Source organism: Aphis gossypii, chromosome 1 (assembly GCF_020184175.1).
Source record: "Aphis gossypii isolate Hap1 chromosome 1, ASM2018417v2, whole genome shotgun sequence".
Lineage (NCBI taxonomy): Eukaryota > Metazoa > Arthropoda > Insecta > Hemiptera > Aphididae > Aphis > Aphis gossypii.
This window is the reverse complement of record NC_065530.1, coordinates 88,493,526-88,506,254: the sequence shown is the minus strand read 5'-3', so window position 1 is coordinate 88,506,254 and position 12,729 is coordinate 88,493,526.

Genomic DNA, 12,729 nt, shown 5'->3' with positions numbered 1-12,729 from the left:
GTTAGTTTTAGCCATTTTTTACCGTTACACTTTTTCGTGACATTCAGTTTTCACAGATTTACTAAAGCACAATTTTTCTGTTAAATTTTGTGCGGCACGTAAACAAGGGCAACCATAGAAACCATTAAACTTCCGTTAACATTTTTCGTGACATCGAATTTATACTGATTCACTCTAGACCCATATTTTTACGGGTGGCACGTAAAGATGTTAATACACCAAAAGGTGGGCGAATGAGTACCACTTTTCTGTAAATAGGCATCGAGTGTTCCACTGTTATTATCTTATGGAAGTATTTAATTTAAACTCAATATAATATTGTATATATTGTATATTAAAAAACAATTCTAAGTAGAGACAGATCTGCCAATTTTACTATAAGTTTATTTCATATCATATTTTTTAATATTATATTTAACTGTTAATATTGAATAATGTTGTTATAAATGTTGACGGAATAATTGCATAAATAAATAATATTAATAATTTTTAATTAATATTATAGTATATATTTATTGTTATTATCTTTTTAGTCGATATCACTTTACTGTAAAACTGTGGAATATTTTCATGGTTTTAAATAAATATTATACTTAAATTAATCTACATATCTTGAAAATGTCATTCCTTGTAGTAATATAAGTAATGTACTTTAAAGTATTTTATCTTCATGAATAACATTTTTGAACTATAATAAATTAATTAAAAATGTCATTCATCATTTGAATTTGTTATTTCGTCCAAATTTTAAATTCAAGTATACTTATATTAATTTGTTTGTATTAAGTATAAAATACTTATGAGCAAGTAAACAGTTCACTAATAAGAAGCAATGGGTAAAAGAATGGATTAGCAAGCGTAAGAAGTATTGTTATTTAAATTTTTTAAAAAAAATCCAGTTTTTCGATTAAAAAGACTAACCAGAATTATTTTCAAATGAACATTAACATCCATAATAAATTACTATAAGTATGGTAGAACAACTTATTATTAAAATAGGTACTAAAATGAGGGGAAGTATTCCTTTAAATCAAAGGCCAGCTTTTACTCTGAGATGCTTGCAATTGGATGATCGTTTGAAGACTTGAAATATTCTACAGTCATCGCGTCAACAACCATAAGTGAAATCGTGATGGAGACTTGCGGAGCTATAATATTACTGTTCTCGAGGATCACATTCAGGTTAATAAAATTATACTCATAAATGCTTTGTAATAAATAATTATTTGAATTATATAAACAGCACATTTTATTAGTTTTTACAATATTATTTATACATAGTTATAATGATTTTGTAATTATAGACACATTATCATTGATAGGCTTACTCATTATTAAAACTTGTAAAATATGCTGCTATAAGTCTTCAGAAAGCGGTATTAAATTTTCTGCAGACGTACTTGTAAAATGATCTGTCCATGTAAATGGTGTTGTTGAACGACTAAAATCTGTTTATTTTGTCGATGGCCGAATGTGATTTTCAGTAGTGCTTTGTGGGTTAATGTGACTGGAATTTCTATTGAATGTCCCATTTAAACCTCAAACGAAATGTCATTTATAGCTTTTTCTGCAAATATTTTATTGATATGAACTCAACGTTTTCAGTTTACTAGACCACACTTTAGCTATGGCAAAATCACTATCTTGGTTGTTGTCTTCAGCTGAATAGCCACATACCAAGGATAACAATTTGTTTTATTGAGCCATAGTTGCTGAAGACTTGAGTTTTTTTGGTTTTTGTGGTAATAATGAGTTATTATTTACCTTAAATGGTTCACTAATGTCATTATCAGCTCTCTAAAATCAAATAATAATCACCAAATTTAAAAATATATATATGTAAAAAATAGTATAAATAATTATTTACGTTCTAAACTATTTCTTATACTAACATTTGCATAACTTATTAAAAAAATATACAACAGCAGAGTTTATTAAAATTTTAATTACTCTGATCATTTAACGAAAATTGTATTAAAATATAAAAATTATATTTATTTAATATAATATACTTCAACTTTTTTTCAGAAAAACATTTGGTGAAAATTTAAAGTACCTATTTATGGTTGTTCTTGAATCACTTCGACTACACCCTTAGATTTTATCATAAATTTATTTTGCGTAAAAATTACTGTTTTCCTTGATATTCTTTGTTTAACCTGATCATTATGAAAAATACAGGGAATTACATTTTTGATTTTTGTAAGTATCATTTTAAAAAATTTAGAAAATTATGTTTAAATAATTACTTATATTCCATTTGGCGGATTCTATAGATTCCATACGACCGGTACCTTTATGAGATTATTTTCGTTGTGTGCAACGATGTTTTATGGTCTCAAACTACCTGATAATAGTAATATAAATAAGGGAGCGATGTGCAACGGCAGCGGTTGACGTTTGACAAATTTTGCGAGACGACGAAACCAGTAGATACAAGGAGGGTGAAAGTAAAAAAAACCCGAAAAAAAGGTAATATTGTCGTACTAAACGCACTCAGTCGGGACACCGACGAGTCTTTTTTTGTATTGTCGGTACATTTTTTTATTAATGAAATTTCAATTGACTGTTTTTACACTATACACACGTACACGTATCATGATATATATATATATATATATATATATATACTACGCAAGTTACCCGCAGGTAAGTGGAGTACGCCCGTAAATCACTGTGCATTTTTTTTTTCAATAACCATTGTTAGACCCGTAGGGACACGGACCGATAGTCAATAATAATCCCCAGTTTTCGGTAAAATAAACACCACACCACACCCGATATATTATAGTACAATGTATATCATAATAATAATAATAACAACAACAGTTGTAGCAGCAACAATAATGATCCAAACGATAACAAAAGGGTGCATGATACGTATTAATATAATACCTATATAGGTAGTAATGATATTATATAGGTATATTATGTGAAGTAGTTTTATAAGTTTTTGTGATATTTTTACACCTCATTTTTACCCTCATCAGTGCTGCACGCTGCCGCAGTAGATTCGCGTGTTTGCAATCCAAACATTGAGATGTCATTTCATTATTATCATTTTCCCCTGTAAAGTTGATACCATTATTTATGTGCAATTTTTAATCAGCCAAAATACACATGAGTTATTATACGTATAAATATAAAATACACAAACACACACTCAGATTATTTTAGATTCTGAGCGGAGCGAGGAATGTAATGGTTTTACAATGATTATTTTTTTTATTCTTTAAACACTTTTTCTTCCCCCTAAACTTGCTCAAAAGTTCAAGTGTAGCATATTTTCTGAAAGGTAATGTTCTTGAGCTGGTACTTTTTGTCACTTTTTTTACTTTTTTTTTGGTAATTTTTGGATTTTCGAAACGGTATTCAAAATAAAAGCGGTTTAAGAAGAAAAACGTACGATTTCACGATTTTGTAATATTAAATAATTACGGACGACTAATTAGTAATTACGGCTTTGTTTATCGTCATAGAAACGAATAAAATTAAATAAAAAAGATCCCCTCGTCTGCTCAGAATCGTTTATTTTATCGAATGCAATTATTGCATTCAAATCGAATACCTACAGTAAAATTACACTATCCTGTCTGAGGACCGAAGGGACGATGGACAAACATCCACCACCAAAATGCGCTGACCTACTTTTTTAATTTTTTTATATGATGAGTTTATGATAGATAATAGATAATATATTAGTTAGAAACAGAGTAATATTTTAAACCTTTTTTAGAAAAATGTTTTGGGTTCTTTTTCTTTTGACTTACAGTTACATCGACCCAAATGCGTCAATGGTAATTTTTGACCGGAATATTATGATAGGCATTAGGCTCATAGGTCTTATTACCTCACCGAGCGATTACGCTTAGCATAAAATATATGTAATAGTGGTTATATTTTGCACAAAGTTAATAATGGTACAATATTATAGTAATAATAATAATAATTAAAATAATTAATAATATCATGTGTACTAATTATTACATATAGGGACTATCCTTGTTCGCTTAATAATATGAAATATATATATAATAACAATGACTAATAATTAAATATCCAAATTTATTTAACAATAATAATTAGCCTTACACGACAGGAACATGATGATAAAAATACTCTTTTTTAAATAAATTGTTAACTAAATATAATATTTTAAATACATAAGAAATTTATTTTTGTTGATTAATGATGGTAAAATAATTATTTAACTCACCACCATATGTAATGTAGTATAAAAAGTAGTAATAAATAATATCAATATAAGTAGTGAATATAAAACGTGCTTTTGTAGCCTAACTGGTTGTGTAAAAATTAATCCTAATACTAATTACAATAATTCAATGTATGAGTAGTTAACTCAATAATAGGCCAATAGAAAATCGTAAGGTGTAGTACTCTATATGAAGTTTAATTATAATTTTTGATTATTTCTTAATATGTACATTAAATAGTTGTCCATCGACCGTCGAGGATATTGTTCAGTGTTGATAAAAAGAATCATTATTTATTACCTATTCTTTGTTTTTATTTTTGGTCAGAAAATTATTTATTTAGTAATTATTATACTTAATTATAGTCTAAAATGGAAAATCAATCAGAGATTGGAAGACTTAAAATGTTATAATTTATCATAATATGAGATTATTATTAAAACAAAATTATTTATAGGTAAATAATAATATAATATTATACAATTAATGTCTTAATGAGGTTATTATGTATTTTACATAATAGTCATTATACAATATACATGTACAGTATTATCTGTTATTTCTCTATGAAGGCATTAAAATATGCATACAGTAATTTTATTAATAGTTATCAACATTTTTGAACATCTGTTATAACATAAGGCAATAGAACGTATAAAGATTTTTTTTTAAATAATTCTCATTTTAATATATTATACTTATCTACTGTTATTTAATTTACATTCGTTGTGAATCTCATCAGAAAAATGCAATACACCATGGTACACAAAATGTGTGTATTATTAAGATGAAGTTGTATTTTTTCATTTTTTGTATATATTATATGTATATAATATTCATAATACAATAAAAACTCCAATTGAATTTACCAACAAATATATTATAATATGTATATATACGCAACAAACACCTTTGTATTCGACAACATTTTGTTGTTAATAATTTTAAAAATAAAATTTGATTTTGAAAAACGTCATTTCTCTTTTTGTGGAAGTATTTCTTTCCTCGTCGCAAATATATTTTCTTGTATAGAAAAATATAAAATACTTCTCCCGCTGTTGGAGGAGGAAATACGATTTTTCTTTTCTTCCTCTCGTTCACTATGCACAATTATATTATGTATATATATATCTACATATTATAACGACCATAAAAACCATTTAACTGTGCAGAAACGGCTGGCGGATAGGATGAAGGAGGAGTTATTATTGTTTTTTTTTCGTTCACGCTTCTTACACACACATATATACCTATATTATATCAAATTTGAAATTATATTATATATTATATGTGTCAGTGTTTTTACGACGGAGACGACGACGGTGTTTCGTTCAATATTTCGACGAGAATTGACATGCGAACGTTTCGATTTTGTTAATACTGCTGTCAACCCGTCGTCGGAGCTATAGTAATTTAATCGAAAATGTCTATATACTATAAATAATAAACAGCTGAGCTTTCTTCGTTTCCTCACTTCCTGCTGTACGCCGTACTAAATATGTTAATATAATGTAGCCGCTAAATAAAAATCCCGACAAAAGGGGTACGACAGCGAGAGAGAACTATTGAGAACTGGCTTAGTGGAGGGGGTGAATTATTTAATATTTTGCGTAGGATGTATGAAAGCGTGTGGACGTATAATGTAATATATTGGATGGAATAGCGGCGAAGTGTCGTCACACTTTTAACCGAAGAAAATCATAAATCCATATACAGTGAACCCGCCTGTGAGTGAGTCGCGTAAGTGGCGTTAACCAATGGAAAAATTATTATGTCAAAGAAAAAAATTAGTTATAACAAAATGGATAGTATAATTATTAGTATACATTGGGTAAAAATGTTAAATTCTGACATACTCTGTATAAAAATATGAAAGAATACTGGTACTATTATTGTCTTATAAATAATATGACTAATGTCTAATTTAGACGTGTGGTATAATATACTATACTAGTATATTATTTACTAATTATATATTTATTATTATATTCAATTATACCTATATACTCGTAAATATACCTAACCTAATCTAACCTAGGTTATATTTCAAATTTGTTTCCTCTCTTATTTTGCATTCTTACAAATAATACAATATGAATTATCTTGTATGAGTAGAGTATGTTATTATATTAGTAAAAAATCCGTGCACTTACCTTGATCACGAGGTGTTGTGGGTATCTCGGTAAAAGTTATTTAAGTTCATTGAAAAAATGCACACTATATCGTGTATGTTGTGTTCTCTGTATATTTAATATACGAGTATGAGTATAAAATATTTTTGTAACGTGTTAATTAAAAATTCAAGTAAATTTTTAAATTTTACGTAATAATTAAAGGACTTGTACGAGTCGTTTATTCCAAAATTATAGCAAGTTTTATCACCACCATATTTTTTAAGTATTGACTTCTATTAATATTTTGGGTTAAGTCCTTTCTATATGTTAAATAAATACTTTATTTAACGCACACAAACTGTTCTTATTTTTTTAAGCATTTACTCAAATCCAGTAATAGAGTAATATAGATTAACGTACTTTCAAAAGTTCTTATGAGTATAGGCGTGAGAGATTTGTTACCTACCTACTTTGATAATCAAATCATTCATTACTATGATGAATGCACAATAATGCCATAAATATTCATAATTATATAATTTAATAATTAAAAAGACATATTCATGATCCAATTTTTTTTCTGTTTCCCTACACGAATAAGATTGTAATTTTTTCTCTGTGCCTTATGCCATTTTTGTTTTTAAGTGCAATTAAAAAAAAAATAAAATGAGGAAGATCACGATTGTATATGAATAAATGGTAAAATATATTATAATATTATAGACTTAAATCTCGTCGAGCAATTTACTTAGTGTTAAATTTATTATATTGTAAAAGTAAACATAATATGATTGTGTTTTTTTTTTGTGTATTTATATTAAAATTATGTTTGATACCTATTATAGGTAGCACTTAAATTTAAACTTATAGTACAAATATCTCTGTGGATTCAATGATATAATTCACCATCGTGTAATATTCGATTTATCATTTCTAAAACAAAATTAATGTTCTATTCTTGTTCTTATCCATAAAAAATTTCGCTTTTGCGTTTGACAGTAATTGTTTATGTTGATTATATTTGTTTATTTCTTTACAGTAATCTAACCTAACTTGGTACATATTAAAGATGCATTCGTTACAAATAGTTTTATAATTTTATATAAATCTGTGATGTATATGTAGCAGCTATAGTACTGAAAATATATCCACTTTTTATTTAATGTGTTGGAGTTTTTATTTTTTTTAACACTTTTCCCGTTCCGTTACTATATTAAGTCTATATTATGTATTGGAATATGAAAAATAAATTTCCTCAAAAATTACCCATTACAATTCGATTTCGGACGATATTGTTGCTGTTACTGTGTATCAATAACGTGAAGTCGACTGTTCTACATTGTTCATCTACATTTATAAATGTATATATTGATCGAAAATAATATGTACATAATTTAAACAAATTATTATTTTTTTATTATCTATTTTCTATAAGCCAAAGTTTATGGTCGAGATAGAAATACTTAACGATCATTTTATGAACAACGTGGTGAACGTATAATTTGATATGTTGAACGCTTTAAAGCCAATAAGAAGCATAGACGTAATTGTACCATATTACAGTCAGTAGTGATAGATATGTGTATCATATAGAGGCAGTACTAGTAAGGGGGGGGGAGACTCAAGTCCTGTTTGATTATCAGAACTATTTAAAAATCGTTATTATTTGTATTCAAATGGTGGATTTCTATATAGGGGAGTGAGCCACCGTAGTTTCGTATATATGCACCATTTTGTAAATTATCATGGAATTGCAGTATGTGAGTAAAAATAATAATATATACCTATATACGATTAATCGTTTTCTAGCGTTTTCCAAGTCAAACTAATGACTGTGAAGAACTATATAAGTATACATAGGTAGTGGTATACCTAATTATGTGCGATGGAGATATTTTCTGAATCTCCGGAAGTTCGGGAAAACCCCAGTGGCGTTAGACTTCGGAAACTTTGAAGTGGAACCATTGTACACTGAAGACGGGTATTGGCCTTAAGGTGCAGACTAACAATGGTCGAAAAAATAAAAAATAATAATAATATGCGTTCCGCACACACACAGATCAGATGTACACACGCACACATATCGCTATTTCGAAGGAAGTGCTGCGACCTGGAGTGGAAACTCGTTCGTTGCTCAATGACAATATGACCGTTTTTCGAGAGGAAAATAACACTAGCGGATACGTTTTTTTTTTCGAGTACGTGAATATATATACGTATTATATATGTATATATGTGTATACTTATATGTATACACGTTTCGGATAAGAGCCCCCATTATAAACGCAAATGCGTTATGATATTATACTCCATGCAACTAGAACGAGGGTGCAGGTAAAAAGAGTTCTTGAGAGAACATTTTCTACAAGTTTACTGACTGTACGTGTACATAACGAGAAATCGCAGAGCTTATTCAAATTCGTGAAACAAAAATGGTAATATGGTTATGAGTTTTACGCCAAGGAAATGTATAAAAAATATATTATATACTCGGTAGAGGTAATATATACAACACTGTACTAAACTGCACGCGTGGATAGTGGGACGCGAAAAAAAAATAAACAAAGTGAATGTGAAAAAGTAAAACGATGGAAAATAAAGTTTTTAAATCTAAAAACGACACGTGCGGGGCAACGCGTAAAGTATACATATATATTATATATATTATAGGTGCAGAATATATAGTACTCAGTGGTGGTGGAAGTTGCGGGGGTATATGTGCTCGCTGGCTAAGGAACTCGCGAAGATCCTCCCTTACTCTCATACACATACTATGTATAACTCTCGCTCGCGCAAGGGCAGGTTCGAACAACTTGTCTGAATAATTCAATAATCCGTTTAAGGGGTCTCGGTGGGTGGTGGAATCGCGGCGCGCACTAACCTCATACTTTTTATATATGTATATATATGCGTTCCCCGACGGGGGTGAGCTGTATACGAGCAAGCGGGTTGTGTGTGTGTACTACGGGTTAGTATTAGTGTGCATGGTGGGTAAGGAGGGAGTGATTCAAGAAGAAAATTGAATTTTGTGGAAATAATAAGAATACTCCTCTCCGCCAAGAACATCTTATATACATAAAGTGCTATGGCAGGTCGCATGACGTCACTAGGGCGGGTGTTACACACACACACACATAATATAAGCGTATATAAAAGTACCAAGACGAGGAGACGAGTAGAATGCAATTACGTCCTTCTTCTAGATCCCCGTATCTGCATGCGTGTGTGTGTGTGTGAGTACGCCCAATGAACAACACTTTAGGTACTTACTATGTACATGTATACTTAACAGTACATTTTTATATGTATAAGACAGAATATTAGGTATATATATTACCTAAATCCATCGTATTTATATTGCATACCTACTACACCTAATATTTTAGATTCCTAGTGTTGTTTTTACCTGATCGCTTATACTTAGGTACATTATTTTCCCATCTTTGTACATTAATTTTTAATCATATCCCTTTCAAACTTTCGTATCCTAATTATAGAGTAGAAGGAATAGATTAAATTACCTATAGGCTATAATGTTACTATACGTTACTATAGTATGCAGTTCGAGTGCATTATACACCTATAAAAAACATTATAAACTCACACGCGTAGCCGCAATACCGCTAAAGTATCTTATATTCTATGTGTATAATATTCAGGTGACAATCTGAAAAGTTATTATAGTTATAATAATTTATTGTAATGATGTGTAAATATGTTCATTATTGTTTGTACACACTACGCATGGTTTAAATTTTTTACGGAACGATGAATGTATCGAATTTACAATGATTTGTGTTTTTTTAAAGGTTTGTCATTACATTTTGGGCAAAAAAAAAAAAAATTCGAATTTCAACTTTGAGGTTAGTTTCTGATAGAAATTGGATCTATTGAATACTTTTAAGAAATTTCAGTACTTTTCTTAATAACCAAGAAAAATGAAAAAAAATGAACGAAATACTAAAATTTTTATGATAAACCAGTTTTTACGAATTTAATGTTTTCACTTTGTTATAATTAAAAAATGAATAACTGTAGGAACTTGAAATTTCCAACAAGTGCTTAAGTCATAGTTTTATACACATGGTATTTTCTTAAATTATTTATATTTATATAATTGCTATTGTTATTTTTAACTATTAATAAAAAAGTATTTGTTTGATAAAAACTAAAAACATTGAATATTTAATCATAGTTTTTAATGATATTAAAAAAAATTGAAACGTAAACCTACATAATTTGAAGCGTTTAAAGTACAAGCTCATGAACAAATTTCGTCAAATTCACAAAAATTAGTAAATTATTTTGTAATAAAAAGCTTATAAAATCATTAATTTTTATTTTCTAAGATATGAAAATATAATACAATATTTTTATAAGTACTTGCTATTAAAGTTGGAAATTTAACATCTATAAAATATTTAAATATATGAAGTTAATTATTTTTTATAGGAGTTTAAAGTTCAAATTTAAACAAAATTACATATTAAATTAATAAATAACGGTGCTTATTATTTTGTTATAATTTAAAAATACGATTCATGGGACTTAAATTTTTACGTACCTTATAAATTTTACTTTAAGTAATGACTAATGGCATTTTTAAAGTATATAAATTAATTTTTAGATTTTACCTATTTATTTTATAACATGCAACACATTCACACTATTTTACTGTCAGATAATATTGATTCAAAGTTAATAACAAAAATATTATATAAATATGTTATATTAAAATAATGTATACATTTTTATTTTAATCGAATATTAATAACATAATTATTAAATAATTACAATGTTTTTGACAACAATTATTTTAACCTACTATAATATACTAATATCACTACTATTATTGATAGTAAAATAAACTACTCTACCTAGTCTACTTAATTGCAATATAAAAAAATTGATCCGCCTAGAAACATTTTTCGTGTACAATGATATAATATCATTGTAGGTACCTATATAAAATAATGTATGATAAAACGATTATATCAATTATACATAATATTAGTTTGTAAGATGTACGTACAATAGTAATTAGTATTATTGTAATATTACTAATTTATATTACTCGTTTTAATGTATTATCTTAGATGAATTGGACGTTTAGTACATACTAGATAAATTTAATATAATATCTGTCTTCAATATTCGTGAATAAATTTATCATTATTTCTATACTTGCCGAATTTAATTTGATATCGTTTAGCAGAAAAATAAAAAATAACAAAATTGTAAAAGTTGGGTATATTTGAACACAACATAAGTAAATTTGAATTTTATTAGTTAAAAAAGTTGTGTATTTTTAAGTAAGTTGATATTACTTTAACAACTTTAGTTGTAAGATGTATAGTTAAACGTTTAAAACTGTAAGAATAACTTAGCGTTATTGTTTTAATAATGTAGTTGCCAGTTTGGTAGGGATATAATATCAGAATTATTATTAGATATATGTTTTAAAACAACTTTTAAATAAAACGAAATTAGGAGATTTAAAGTTTTAACAACAAAAATTGAATGCTCAGAAAAAACATATTTTATACATTTTATTCATACTTTGATAACAATATTGATTGATTGATTGATGTTTTACTGACTTGTACAGAAACAAAGTTGATAAATCGATGGCATCATGGTAAATCTGGTAATGAAACAAATACAAAACGTGCTGTTATGTGGGAGAATAATAATAAAAACAAGTTGTTTTGAATGTCTAGTACAGCTGACAACGTTTAATAGTATTGTATATTTATATACTATTATAATTTATTATCTAAACTTTGTTATGTTATGAAGAAGAATCATCGAATAATTGGTTTATAATATTTTGTGGTTACTCACGTAGAATTTATGAATAACTATTCTGCTGCAGTGGTTATTCGTAGTCGTATGATTCACATAATATGGTATCTTTACTAATTACAACATACAAGCAGAAATTCGGTGACGGGCCTTATAATTGTTGTTTGAGGCAGAGTTTATTAAATTTTATTCCTCGGTTGCGGTTTATACATCCAGAGGCGTATAAATTTTTAAAAAAGGTATAAAATAAATATGCACCCTTTAAAAAAAATAAAAATAAATGAACAATGACTATTAGATATAAGAAATGGTTTTATAATTTATTTATTGTTATAAAATATAAAACATCGCGAAATTAAAAAACACCTGAATTTAAATTCTAAAATTTTTCGAAAAATTTCACTACTTCCATTTATTGTAAAAACGACATATTTATAGTTTAGGGATGCTATTCGCACTTCCATGGATGATTTTTTTGTTAAGTTGTGGTCCTGCATGTAGCATCATTTTTGGGACACTATACAGTGTGCATTTATAATATATATATATATTATTAAAAAATATATATATATATTAAATACATAATATATACATAA